This window comes from Acipenser ruthenus, chromosome 9 (assembly GCF_902713425.1).
Source record: "Acipenser ruthenus chromosome 9, fAciRut3.2 maternal haplotype, whole genome shotgun sequence".
Taxonomy (NCBI): domain Eukaryota; kingdom Metazoa; phylum Chordata; class Actinopteri; order Acipenseriformes; family Acipenseridae; genus Acipenser; species Acipenser ruthenus.
Genome location: NC_081197.1, coordinates 30934025 through 30948810, shown reverse-complemented (window position 1 = coordinate 30948810; position 14786 = coordinate 30934025).

The following is a 14786-nucleotide window of genomic DNA, read 5'->3' as shown; positions in this document are numbered from 1 at the left end:
TATATATAATAATATATAATATTTTCGTTACATTGTTTTCATAATTAACAGTAACACACACACACACGAGAGAGAGAGCGAGAGAGAGAGAGAGAGAGAGAAAGTTTGCATTTTATAATAATAATAATAATAATAATAATAATAATAATAATAATAATAATAATAAAAATAATAATAATGTCTGTATTATATTTTATATCTGAAGCTGGTAGTAATTCTACAACAGACCCAATTCTAAACAGCCAGTGGCAGCTTGTAAACTGAAGTTTAGCACATTTTGTACACTTTTGTAAGAAAAGGGTATTTATAGACCAAAATTAAAACCTTTTTCTAGTTAAACAATAAATCCAGGTGAAGTTTTTTTTCTTTAATCGGAGCCATTGAATCAGTGTGATATTGGGCCCCGTTCACAAAACATCAAGGAGAGTTTTAAGGGATTCTTTGTTGTTGTTTTGGTTGTTGTTTTAAGAGCAGTTTTTTTAGTCTGTATATTATCTTAACAGATTCATATTATTAAACAGTTAATTAAAAAACAGAAAAACACCTATAAACCCTTGGCTGAAAGGTGTTTCACAAATAACAAAATTATGTATTCTTCTGACTGCTCCCTGTCATCAGTCTGTCCCTCACAGTCCTCAATTTTCATCCTTTCTTGATGGCTCCTTCTTCTGGTTTGTAGGCTTTGCTCTTTTAGAAGGCTTGGTATTGCAAGAGGCATGTCCAGTCCCACTCTGACACGGAATTGGTTGCTGGTACAATACTACACAATGAAACAGGAGTCCAGTTTTAGGCAACTGAGGTGCTTTATTAAATCAGGGTTGTACAAAGTTAGCCCTTCCACTCCTGATCTTTGTTCCAACCCTGTTCTAAACAGTTTTAATTGAAACCAATTAAACCTCCATCTATACCCCTAAGTCAGTGATATTGAATTACATTGTCTGGTGGGCCAGATAAGGCAATATCCAAACCTTGGGGGGCCACAGGGCACCATGATGTTCATACCAGTGGGGGGTTGTTTAAATGGTCCTGTAAATTTGACGATCCAATCACACTTTACATACAGGAAAAGAACGTTGCAACACTGCACTTGCAGTAATCAACTAATACATTTCAGAAATAACCACTTACAATGATCGCCATTTAATAACAAAAACACAAAGCAAATATACTTTTCCTGACATTTTCCTGACAACATTCAAACAACATCTTGTAAACAAATAATTATACAAATCCTACTGTAATGCTATTAAAACAGCATGCTATTCATTTTAATTTTATTAAAACTAGAAATGTTGACACTCGCTCGCACCATCTTTGTTTTCAGAAAATTACTGCGCAGCAAGCATTCGAGTTTAATAGTTTATTGTCTCTTATTTTCTCTCGCTGTTTGTTGTTTATATCTGTATGCCTCTCGCTGTCTGGAGCTATTGACGTTGAATCACTCTTTACCTCACAAATGTGTTTAAAATAAAAAACATAATCGTGGTTCTTTAGGTCAGTGATTCTCAAACAATTGTTTTTGGTGGCCTCAGAGTCACATTGCGATTTTTTCCTAAAAATACTAAATATAGACATATGCACTTCTAAAGTTTTTCATTTATTTCTATAATAAAACCAAACTGTTTCTCATTTAAAAACATACAGCAGCCCCTCTCAACTTCCCAGGCCCTTCTATAACAAACTCGAGGCAAAAATCTGGTGTTTTGCAAGATTTATTTGAATTTTTATTACTGCTCTGACAACAGGTCAAACTTAATAGGTTAACACCGTGTAACAAATTTTTTTTTTTTTTTTGGTTCCTGGGTAGTAAGTGTTATTTCCTAATTGCTTATGCCTCAAAAGTATAGAAAATGGCTATTATTCCCCACAAACTTTGCTTTTGTGACCAGGACAGTGATATTTTGAAATTTACCTATTTTCCAGAACATTCCAGATAGATTCAGTGCTGAGTAAACTTGGAGTAACTTCTAGAACTTTCTAGAACTTTCCAGTAATATAAATAGTAGTATAAATACAGGGGCCTTAAGCCCACCAGTTCAGTTTAGTTCCAGCTGCCTAAGTGGATACATATCTGCATTTTTCTGAGATGGCATCAAGGTCATAGGAGACTTCAAGGTCATAGGAGACTTCTCTGTGGGGAGGAACCACGTCAAGTGGGAGCCACTGGTGGACCCCTGGAAGGTGCTGATGCCACCACTGCACATCAAATTGGTTCTTATGAAACAATTTGTCAGAGCTCTAGATAAGGAGTCGGCAGCCTTCAAGTACCTTCAAGACTTCTTCCCTAAGCTGTCTGAGGCAAAGGTCAAAGCTGGTGTCTTCGTCGGACCACAGATAAAGAAGATCCTGGAGTGCAATGAATTCCCCAAGAAGCTCACTAGTAAGGAGAAAGAGGCTTGGAACAGCTTTGTCGCAGTGGTTCGGGGCTTCCTGGGCAATCACAAGGCCGAAAACTATGTGGAGCTGGTTGAGACTCTGGTGAAGAACTACGGCACAATGGGCTGTAGGATGTCCCTCAAAGTCCGTATCCTTGATCCTCATCTTGATAAATTCAAGGAGAACATGGGAGCGTACTCGGAGGAGCAAGGCGAGCGCTTTCACCAGGATATACTGGACTTTGAACGCCGCTACCAAGGACAGTATAACGAGAACATGATGGGAGACTACATTTGGGGGCTGATTCGTGAAAGTGATTTACAGTATAATCGTAAATCTCGAAAAACTACTCACTTCTAAATCTTTTGTAGTCATTTTTATATTACTTTAGTATAAATACATGTGAATTTGGATTCATATGTTGTTTTTTTCTGACTTTGTGAACGAAAAGACACAAATTCACCCGTTTTCTCATTGGAAATAGGTAAATTTCAAAATATCACTGTCCTGGTCACAAAAGCAAAGTTTGTGGGGAATAATAGCCATTTTCTATACTTTTGAGGCATAAGCAATTAGAAAATAACACTTACTACCCAGGAACAAAAATTGTGTTACATAGTGAATCAATCATATAAATTGATATAGATCAATACAATACCTAAACTAAAGTACATTGCTAACATATTTAAATTAAATACAAAAACTACTTTGACTTTCCTGTTCCAACATGCTGCACAATTCCCAGGTAAATCTAGAAAATTAAAGCGATTTACTATTATATCATAAAATTATAGTAAAAAATTATAGTAATATTCCAGAATAATAGGTTGTGGGGGCTTTACTTTGCTCCACTGAATTAACTATAAAGCAAACTTAAAATGATACACTTTTTCTTGTGTGTCTTTCAGGCAGAAACAGTACAAAAGTAGACATCGCTTTTTCTTTTTTTTTTTATCTCTGTCATTGTAGTTTCTTTGCAATAAACATATAGGCAAATGACACATTTACTGAGGTTTACTTCAACTTTTTTTTTCTTTAACTGTGCATGCAGGTGAAAACTGTCAAATTTAGCTTAAATAAACTCTTTAAAAAATAAATTTGAAAAGGGGGGAGTTGTACAAAGAAAAAATAAATTATCATTCTAGTTTTCATTTATTACTCTCTTCATAACAGAAAATAGGATCATAACAAAACAATATGTTGATGACTATACATAGCATTTACCTTGCAAGTTTGGCCAGTGTCTGGAACACGTGAAGCATTTTCGAGTGATGTGCATTACCTGCAGCTGTATCCCCTGGTTCTGACTCACTTGCCAAATCTGAAGCATCACTTTGTTGATCCTGTTTATATGTTAATCCCACACATCACTTGCCATTTTAGAAACCGTCACTCAAATTCTGACATAGTGGTAAATCGGTGCTTGGCAAAACACAATGTGATACATATTTCTAATATCTATCAACTGTGACACAGACATGGATTTTGCCTTCGAATATAATGTGCAGTAGTAATGTTTGTTAGAATATTCAGATAGTTTCTCAGCACTATAGAAAATAACATTACTCCATACCGCTGTTTTCATATCGTACTACTGAAGCCTTCTCTCGTTGATCAACCAATGAGCACTGACACTAAGCAAAATGGGCGGAGATTTGTGACGCATGTCAAAATGAAATCTGATCCGAATGAAAGCTCGGCCAATCAACTTGGCCAATCAGCTCACTTGTTCCTGTGATGGTGTTGCCAAAAAAAACCCTTGAAACACTCCTTGATCACTGCGGCAATCTCTTGCTTTTTACTCCTGTAAATAAAGAAAACACCTGGCATTTAAGCTGAAAGTATTCTAAGCTTAAATGCAAGAAACAGAACTATTCTGAATGCACAGGAATGGCATTGATATGCAGCTGTGTTGAGCACATTATAAGAACCATGCATCACAACTCTTTCCTGAAAACAGTATACTTGTTTACCAGATATATTTAAAGATGTGTCACATAAGTTGAACATCAACCTACTTTATAGTACCTTTTTAATTATTTCAAATACATGTGTTATATCAGTTGTGCATACCTGTTAAAGCATTGGATAATCCCACAGCTCCTGGAAATAGTGCTGGTACAAGCCCTCTATCATTGCCTTTGGGAGTCTTATTCAGTGGAGTTAAGGGTGACATTAGAGCAGAGTGGTCTTCATAGGTCTGCTGCTTAGTGGAAATTAACTCAGTACAACTCAAATGGACACAGGGACAAATAAACCAGCTTATCAGGTTAATAGCTAATAACTCTGACTGAATGGACCTGAAAAAGGAACTTGCACACTCACATTTCATTTTAACGATACTGGGGCAGGTAAAGGGGTGGTCTTTTAGTTATGGAAATAATCTTAATCTTATAAATAGACATATTGTTTTAGGTGTGTTGTAATTTTGAGTCAATCTGAAGCAGGAAAATAGGGAGCTGTAGTCAGTTATACTGGAACATAAGCAGCCCCACAACATAATACTCCCTTGTCCATGCTTGGATGAAGGCTTCAGGCATGATTTCTTGTTTCATCAACAAGGAGCAGTCTTGTCTCTAGTCTCCATGGTTGCATTGCTTGCTGTTTGGCATTCTTTCTTTTTTTTTGTTTCTTACCTATTGATGAGTGTCTGTTTATTCTGACACTGTTAAAATCAATGTTTTTCAGTTTTTTTCTGCCAAAACACAAGACGCCTGCTCTTCTGTTCTAGTAATGTGGTCAACAGTTAGACTTTATTTCTTGTTTGTGCATTTCTTATGTCTTCATGTTTTCTTTCTCTCATTTTCAGACACTTTCTTGGAACTGCTAGATTATTTAGTGGATGTCATGCTGTGAACAGCAGCAGGTTGTTGATTCATTCAGAGCCAAATTCTCCACGAACAGCCACTCTTCTACACATAAGCCTGACCCTGACTTTCAATCAAAATGTTACCCCAAACATTCAACTTAAACCAAACCAGAAAGTCACTATCAGAGTGCAAGATTTATAATCAGCCCAATGGGAGATGCTGTTTTAAGTGTTATTCCCAGGACATTTGGCACCAGATGAATGGACAACCTGCCAAACAACATCCATACTAATGAAAAAAAAGTTAACAGCACTAACAAAAAATACATTTAAAAAATGTGTCTTTTATATGGTATACTGTAACTGCTGAAATGATAAAGATAATAAACTTGATAAAATGATCACAGCAAAATAAATATTTAAAATTTAGGAACAACTATACCTGGCATTTTCCTCAGAAGAGGTCGTCATTGATCCTCAGAGCGGATAATGTGGGTAAATGCCTCAAGGACACCTACACTGTTTAATTTACTTCACTGAGGTCTCTCCTGCCAGAACTAAACTGGCATTATGGGGATAAGATGCTTCATGTTGCACCTTTAGGCCCTCTTTTCAATGACACTATTTCAAAGAAGAGCAAATTGATCCAAGAATCAGAGGGAATGATAAACTGGTCATCTTGATAGTTCAATGTACTAATATTTTCAAAATACAAGTGGTATAGGCTGCTGTGACCTAACCTGTAGGGTTGTACACCAGCACTGGCCTATAGAGAGCACCCAAAGAGGGCCACTTTCCCTCAAGTGAAGATGGTGCAGGCACTGTGCCCAGCATGTGAGTGGGTGGGAGAACTTGGCCTTTACTTCGAGACAAGTGGGCATGAGACGCACGCTCAGTGGGTGGGTATGATCATGCATGCTCTCACTGGCCAGGAGACAAGGAGGGTGTATCTGGATGAACAGAGGGAGAGTCAGTGGAGACGGAGCTGCTATGTATTGAACATTTTAATACTGTTTTTAAAACCAAATTTTTTAAAAAAAAACTTATATAAACATGATTGGTGATATTGACAGACATTTCCAAGTATTTGTCTGCTGCATTTTACGATGTGATTCGAAAACTGAAAAATTCATAATCTGAATCTGAACCAAGGATCACAGCACTTTAATAAAAGCTTGTGCCAGAACATTAGAGAATTTAACAGCTTTTTTAGATGGAAATTGCATTTCTTGTCTATATTGTGTGTAATATTTTAGAAATAAATACCCCCAGCGGTTAAGACCAGCAGGATTAATACAGAGGTGAAGGGCAGTGGTATTTAGATCTGCCACTGTTTAGATCATTAAAGTAGACCCTAAAATGTCACTGCAGACTTTTACAGCTGTTGTCCTTTTTATATCCTTAGGTCCCTGTCACAAAGACGGCCGAAGTGGGTGGCGTCAGACCAGAAGCAGGAAATAAACAGACAGAGAGGTGTGGTTTGGTGAAGCTGAGCGAATGCTTTCGCTCAGCATTTAATAAACAGAACAGAAAATAAAAGGTTTGTAACAAAAACACAGGACACGGCACTATACGCCAAAATAAAAAGACAAACAAAACAAACTAAACAGTGCACAGACAGACGAACAAAACACGGTGAGCAGATTTAACTATTATTACTTTCCACAAATACCTCCGTCTCCAATTCCGTTCTCCACTCACCGAACACCCAACCCCGAGTGAAAGAAATGTGCATCTATATATACTGTTGTGCTGGGATTCAATTACTAATTAATTATTCACTTGAATCCCAGCACGTGAATTAATTCTGTGCAACCCCGTGCTCACATATTACATTTAACCAGCACGTGAAGTGATTTGTGCCCTCCTCGTGCCTAAATACAAATCTACCTTTTTAAATCACACGTGAAACACAGACCCGTTTATATCCCGTGTACCAATCTATACACCAACATTAACACACGCACGCAACATACAACACATAACACACATATGCACACAGGGCACATTGCCACAGTCCCCCATCAATTCTCGCCAATATCCACCTGGTCTCCTTAAGGAACCAATCTCAGTTTATGAAAGATTCAGTAAGGTAGAAATGAATATTCAAATGCACAGCACTACAAGGAACACAAACTTCACATTGCACTTAGATTTGCATGTATTATTATGCAACATGAGATATTTCTTAAAGTTAATCTGATAACATCTATATGTTAAAAAAAAGCTGCTATTAAAGCAGCACAAACATTTCATTTAAAAAAAGGACTGGCAGAAATCTGACATATGCTTGCTGATGTAGCCATATGTCAACAAGCATGCATCTTTTGCAGTGATTGTTAACACTTGGGATTGACTCAGCACATAAGAAGTGGCGCTGACAGAATATGATAATGTACTACTCCTGTCATTGCATTTTGATATACATAAATGTCAGTCCAGAGACCAACAAAATGTGGCATTAATAACGGGATGGCCTTAATATTGATTCGATTGAATTGGGTCCAGAGGTTCATCGGATCTGTGAACATATCGACTCTCGGAGGGTCGTTATACTACATTGTAGTTGACTGTACTGGTAATGACAGGTAAGACCAAGGATCTTAATCAATGTTTAAGAAGGTATAATTGATTTATAATAGCTATATACCATTAATGAAGGGCTATGCCAGATTAAGAACTACCAAGTTTTGGGTAAAAATGCAACTCTTATTTAAAAAAATTGACTTTGGCGCTATACAGTGTACAATGACGTTCATCAGATACAACATTACATGCAGATCAAAACCTTGCTTTTATTTTCTAGTCAAAAAGATAATTCTTTTATATATATATATATTGTGAAGATAGGGGTAGCGGCGCCTTTAAGGAATGGCGTCGCAGCAATAAAAACGACATGGCCCAGAGCCCCGGGGTTAAATTAGAAGAGGTATGACACAGGCCCGGTTTTTGGGATGGAACCGCATAACAGTCTCGCGTTTTGATTTGGTCCATGTCTGTCACATGAATATGTCGTCACACGAGTGGAAAAGCGTGCAGGCATTTTTAACATTGTGATCAGATAGAGAGAGTGATCTGCTTTCCACAACCTTACCATTAAAATATAATGTGGTATTACACTGTACTGATATTACAAACTATGAGGAATTACTTTATATAAATTATCATGTTATGCACGAATGTAAGAATTGGCTTTCTGTGGTGGTGTACTTTTTTCTTTCAAGTAGCATATATCTATAATCGTTTTTGCGATATATTTTAATATAAAACATATACGCTATTGCAGTTTTGTTACAGGATACATTAGTTTATCTCTAATGTAATCACAGTTTTACATATAGACTGCCCCTGTTTTCATTTACGTCCCAAATTCTGGGCCGCTTTGCTTTTCAGATAATGTCCCAAATTCTGGGCCGCTTTGGTTTTTAGATAACGTCCCAAATTCTGGGCAGCCTTGGTTTTTAGATAACATCCCAAATTCTGGGCCGCTTTGCATTTCCGAATTCAGCCCACTTTTGGGGAATCAGCTGACAGCCGAGTTTCTAAGTCATGCATGCACAGTTTACCATAAACTGGATCGTGAATTCATTTGAGAGTAACCCTTAGTACATTAATCAAAGTTCATGTATTTTTTACTCTCCCCAGAAATCTTTTTTTTTTTTTAATGAAAAAAACAAAAATGTAAATGTTAAAAAACGTATTTCTTATTACATGAAGAAACTACATTGCACTGAAATAGATACATGAAAATTAATTTAAGCAGTCGTTTTCCTTTATTAAAGGCTAATATTAAAACACATTTTTGGAAAGGAACATGGTATTCCGAAAAAATGACATCTCGTTTTCTTATGTAACGTCCATCAATATATTGTAGTGTTTTAGGTTCTTTTTGGACAGAAATGAGACTGCAACTGTGAGTAGATGAAGGCCGTTTATTTTGACAATAATTCAATAATCACAAAATAAAATCATAAAGTGAGGGAAAGGAGACTGGGAGTCGAAAGTGAAAATAAATGATTGTAGTAATTTTTCTTTTACCCTACCCTTCCCAGTCTTTTCCCCGCCCCTCTTGTGCGCAAAACCTGAACTCCAATTCCCCTCCACACACATGTACCACCATGCAACCCTGGCACGCACACACCACCATGCAACCCCTGCACGCATACACCCACCATGCAACCCCTGCACGCATACACCCACCATGCAACCCCTGCACGCACACACCACCATGCAACCCCTGCACGCACACACCACCATGCAACCCCTGCACGCATACACCCACCGTAGCAATTCTTTGCAAAATATATTTTCGGGTATTCAGCCCCATTCATGTCTATGGCAGTGTTATAAAACACATTTTCAGGCATATCTCTCGAACCCGAGCACGTAGAACCACCATTCAAAGTGATATAGACTCAGGGGAGCACCCCAAACCACCCCCTAAAAGGTGTGGTGGTTCACCCAAAAACTCATGTCATGACGAAAAAATTCACTTTGCCAAGCCGTCCTGGCGTTTGAACCATGAAAATGGTGACTCCTTGTGCGGGGCCCCATGGGGCCCCAACGCAAAAAAAAAATCAAGTTCCTAACCCCCACAGAACCCGAGATACGCCTTGTCAAAAATGTCCAAAAACTACCCTTTTCGGGGTCATATCTCCATGACCCCGGGGCCTAGAAACCGGGTTGAACTTCCTAGGGTCATGTCTGGGGGCCCTCTTTCACAGGGAGCCACCCGTTTTCAAATGCTACATTTTCAACAAATTTTCACATTTTCAGCATGATGGCATGTCAAGGTTGCATTTCCAATAGCTTTTGAGCTCCAGGTTGGCAAAAAAAAGTCTAAATTGGTGTCTTTCTAGCTGGGGACACGTCACTTGGAGGGATCGACAGGGGCCCCGAGGTGGACCTCCATACCGATTTTCAAGTCTTGGGGACCCCCGGAACCCGAGATACAGCACCCTGAAAAATGTCTATGGGAAATCCCATTATAAAACCCCTTTGGGGCAACGCCCACCATCTGGCGGTGGGGTGGCGTTTGAACCCTTGGCTGATGTCTTTCTTTAGCTAAGATTCTTGTGCACGCAAAGAATGTCCTTCTGAGTTTGTTGGCCCAGGGGTCGTGGAGATACGGGTATGATAAGAGACCACCCCCTTCCCTATGGCAAATCCCATTATAAAAACACCATCGGGTTAAGGCTCAGCTAATGGCGGTCGTGGGTCTTACGAACTCGAAGGAACCCATTTTCTTTAGCTAAGATTGTTGTGCATCTAAAAAGAGTACAGAAGCACCAATTTAAGTCCATTCCAAGTGTTTTGTGATCACAGTATCAGCCTGAGTGTATCGGAGCATAGTTTTGCACCAAAAGCGAGGGGAGGCGAAAAAAAGCACTATATACCCTATTCTTTAAGATATCACTTTGCACTGCAAATTTGAGGAACGCAACCACTTAGCAACTTGCAAATTGGTACTGCAATTTAAAGGCCTGTAGTGTCAGACTGGTAGTGCCTAACTGATTCAAGTGTTTTTGGAATGATTCTTGCAAAGACTGATTTATAAGAAAAAAGAGAGATTGACAAACAGCATTTTGCTTTATATGCAGAAACGGCAACTACAAGAGGGTGTCAAACAAGCTGTGAATGTCCCAGGAGGCTACAGAGTACCTCTGAGTATGAATCCAGATGCTCGCAGTACCTGTTCTTAGATGTCCGAAACCACTGTATCGCTGTATAACTGTATACCCTATAAATATCACTTTTTATTGTGTATTTGAGGAACACAACCAATTACAAACTTCATTTGAATTGCTGTGCTATCAGAACATCAGTGTATAACTTTGCTGGGTATTGCAGTGTATGCTGGGTATCAAAAGGCCTTCAAACTTTTACAAAAGGCCGTCAAAGTTACAAAAAAATAGGTGTGCTCCTAACCCAATACTTGTCTTTTTAATTCTGTGCATCCAAATACTTGTAGTTAAAAGTTTTAAGAATTAAGCTTACTGTTTGTTGTTCTGTCCTAAACCAGCAGTTTGTCACCCAGATTTATTAAATAAACAGGGGGGGGGGGGGGGTCATCAGATTATTCTCCATTTTATTGTAACTGAGGTACCGTTCAGTTGAGCGAAAATTGTAAAGGGGTACTCGAGCTGAAACCTCCAGATAGAAGGGGTACAGTTTCAAAAAAAGGTTGAAAACCCCTGACCTACAGTATAAATGATCAGGAGTAGATAAGGGAAATGCTGACTAATACAATACAATAGGATTTATTTGAAGTTGTTGAAGGGCACTGGTCTCTTAAACCCAGAAGTTCTGATAAACCCCTATGCCTCACTATATATTGATGGACATTACATAAGCAAATGAGATGACCTTTTTTTTTTTTTTTTTTTTTGCTATACCATGTTCCTAAATGTTTTCTGAGGAGAGTAAAAAATACATTAACTTTGATTCATGTACTCTTAAATGAATTAACGGTCCAGTTTATGGTAAACTGTGCATGCATGACTTAGAAACTCGGCTGTCAGCTAAGCAGAATATCTCAAAAACTGGCCTGAATTTGAAAATGCAGAATTCGGAACGTTATCTGAAAACCGGAGTAGCCCAGAAATTGGGATGTTATCAAAGCGGCCCAGAATTTGGGACGTTATCTAAAAACCAAAGCGGCCCAGAATTTGGGACGTTATCTAAAAACCAAAGCGGCCCAGAATTTGGGATGTTATCTGCAAACCAAAGCGGCCCAGAATTTGGGATGTTATCTGCAAACCAAATCGGCCCAGAATTTGGGACATTATCTGAAAAGTAAAGCGGCCCAGAATTTGCGACGTAAATGAAAACAGGTGCAGTCTATATGTAAAACTGTGATTACATTAGCGATAAACTAATGTATCCTGTAACAAAACTGCAATAGCGTATATGTTTTATATTAAAATATATCGCAAAAACGATTATAGATATATGCTACTTGAAAGAAAAAAGTACACCACCACAGAAAGCCAATTCTTACATTCGAGCATAACATGATAATTTATATAAAGTAATTCCTCATAGTTTGTAATATCAGTACAGTGTAATACCACATTATATTTTAATGGTTAGGTTGTGGAAAGCAGATCACTCTCTCTATCTGATCACAATGTTAAAAATGCCTGCACGCTTTTCCACTCGTGTGACGACATATTCATGTGACAGACATGGACCAATCAAAACGCGAGACTGTTATGCGGTTCCATCCCAAAAACCGGGCCTGTGTCATACCTCAATTAGAAGGTGGGGTTAGAGGCCTTTAAAAAGAGTCCAGGCAGAACAATCAGGGGGATCGTGGGGAGCACCAGTTGGATTGTCCTGCTCGACCTTAGTGGATGCCGTTCGTATTTTCAACTGTGAGTTTAGTAAGTACGTGACGTTGTTTGATTGAGTTTTGAAACTCGCTTGGAGTAGTAACCTGCTTGCAGGGCGATTTGTTTATTTTGTTCATAGAGTGTCGGGTGATCTGCTGTTCTCTGGATGAGACGTTTTGTTTTTATTTTCTCTTCGTTTGGATTTGTTATTTTTTCCCCGTACGTGCTTCCTGAACTTTTAATGTGACTACGGGTGTATGTTTGGAACGATACTCTGTGAGCGCCGACAACAGTGCAAGAGAAAGATAATTTAAACGGTGTGCTAAACGGAATGTGAAACAAATGCGGATGCACGACTGACAGGGATTGGATGCACACCTGAACTGCAACATAGTGCAGGGCTTTTGGGACTAACAAAGGACACTGACACAGAACACTGGAGTTATAAAAAGTTTATGGGATTTATTCTGTTCAAACCTTGCTGTCTCAGGGTTTTAATATTGTGCTGCTTGGCAAAGGAGAGAGCTTCACTTTGCAGTCGTTCCTGGAATCTGCCAGGGGTGACAGTCCTTCCCTCACCATTTATTCTCCTTATTATACCAGGACTAATCCAACAAGGGAGCTGTGGTTTTCTTGTGTGTTCCAGTTTTCCACAGCAGAGGGAACTCTTCAATTTACCTGCAGTTCCAGTTCTCCCCAGCAGAGGGAACTCTTCAACTTACCTGCAGTTCCAGTTCTCCACAGCAGAGGGAACTCTTCAACTTACCTGCAGTTCCAGTTCTCCACAGCAGAGGGAACTCTTCAAATTACCAGCATTTCCAGTGTACTCCAGCGGAGGGAGTTTAAACGTGAAAGAAATAGTATAGTGAGGGCTGAAGAAGTGAGCTAGCTAATGGCCCGTACAGGGCATAAAAGTATTTACTGAAAATGTATTGGTGATTATTGTAAATAAAGAGTACGCACCTGACTACAGAGTCTGCCCATTCAATGTGATTGAGAGGGAAACGCCAAAGACCGCAAGCACTACACTACCACTCGTTCACTATCTATCTATATATATATATATATAATATATAAAATACTTTGCTTGGATTGCACTGCTTAGACGTGATTGTATTTTAAGCTAGAGTATGCAGGCCCTTCTAATAAATGATTGCATTGTATTAGTTCTGGATATTGGTAGTCTCCTTCTCCAAAATAAATTCAGAGTGGTTGATAGAGACAGCTAATGGCTCAGGCCCCTGACAAAATAACAAATAAATAACACATTTAGATTAAACATTTGTGAAAGAGCCTCATTTGATACCTATGGGTGTATAATGTAAAATATAATATGTATAAGTAAAGCATATGACAATATCGCAAATGTAGATGGTCCAGGATGTGCATTTTGATAAGAATTATATTTGCGCATCCCAATACTGTTCCAATTATCTCTGTAGTTGGTTCTCATGCCCCCAGAGTAAAAAAGTCCAGATAACACAATCAAAGACAAACTTTAATTCACCATGCAGGGCGCCATGAGTCATTTTCAATCATCCTAACTTAATAATTATTTTACAAAGTAAATGTTTGATCATAACAATCACTTATGTATCTGTTTTACCCATTACAATATAATGAGCTAGATTCTGTCCATCCTACAACACAAGAACATGAAATAACACACAACCCAAGGCACAAGGGAACTGAGGAGATGCAAAATACATGATGTTGTTATTGAAGGAATATTCCAGCATTTTGTTTTGTAGTATAATTACATGGCAATAATTACAGTATTTTGTGGATCTTTCAATACCTTTGACTTCTTAGTCAGATTGGGTTTTTTGCTATGTTTCCCTTGTGCTCTCATAGTGTGTGCTGCTTTTTCTTGTGGTAAAATGCATTTTTCTGGATGCATATTCAGTTTGCATGGAGTCTACATAGGCATACAATAAATAATACTGGTCTTGTATGGATTATACCATATGTTTTTTGCAAGTCCTAAGAAAAATAGTAGTAAGTAATACAGTAGTACTGTATTTAAAGAGAAAGTTTAAAAGGGTACCCAATTTAAAGCAGTGATTTTAAGGATAGATTATCAATATGTTAATTGGATGCTAGTTGTTCATCAAGCCAAATACCAAGGTACTAGTAGCAGGAGACATCATCCATAGTAAACCCATAGTGACACTACCTAGAATGAATTAACATTATCCATAGTAAATCCATAGTGACACCACCTAGAATGAATTAACATTATCCATAGTAAATCCATAGTGACACCA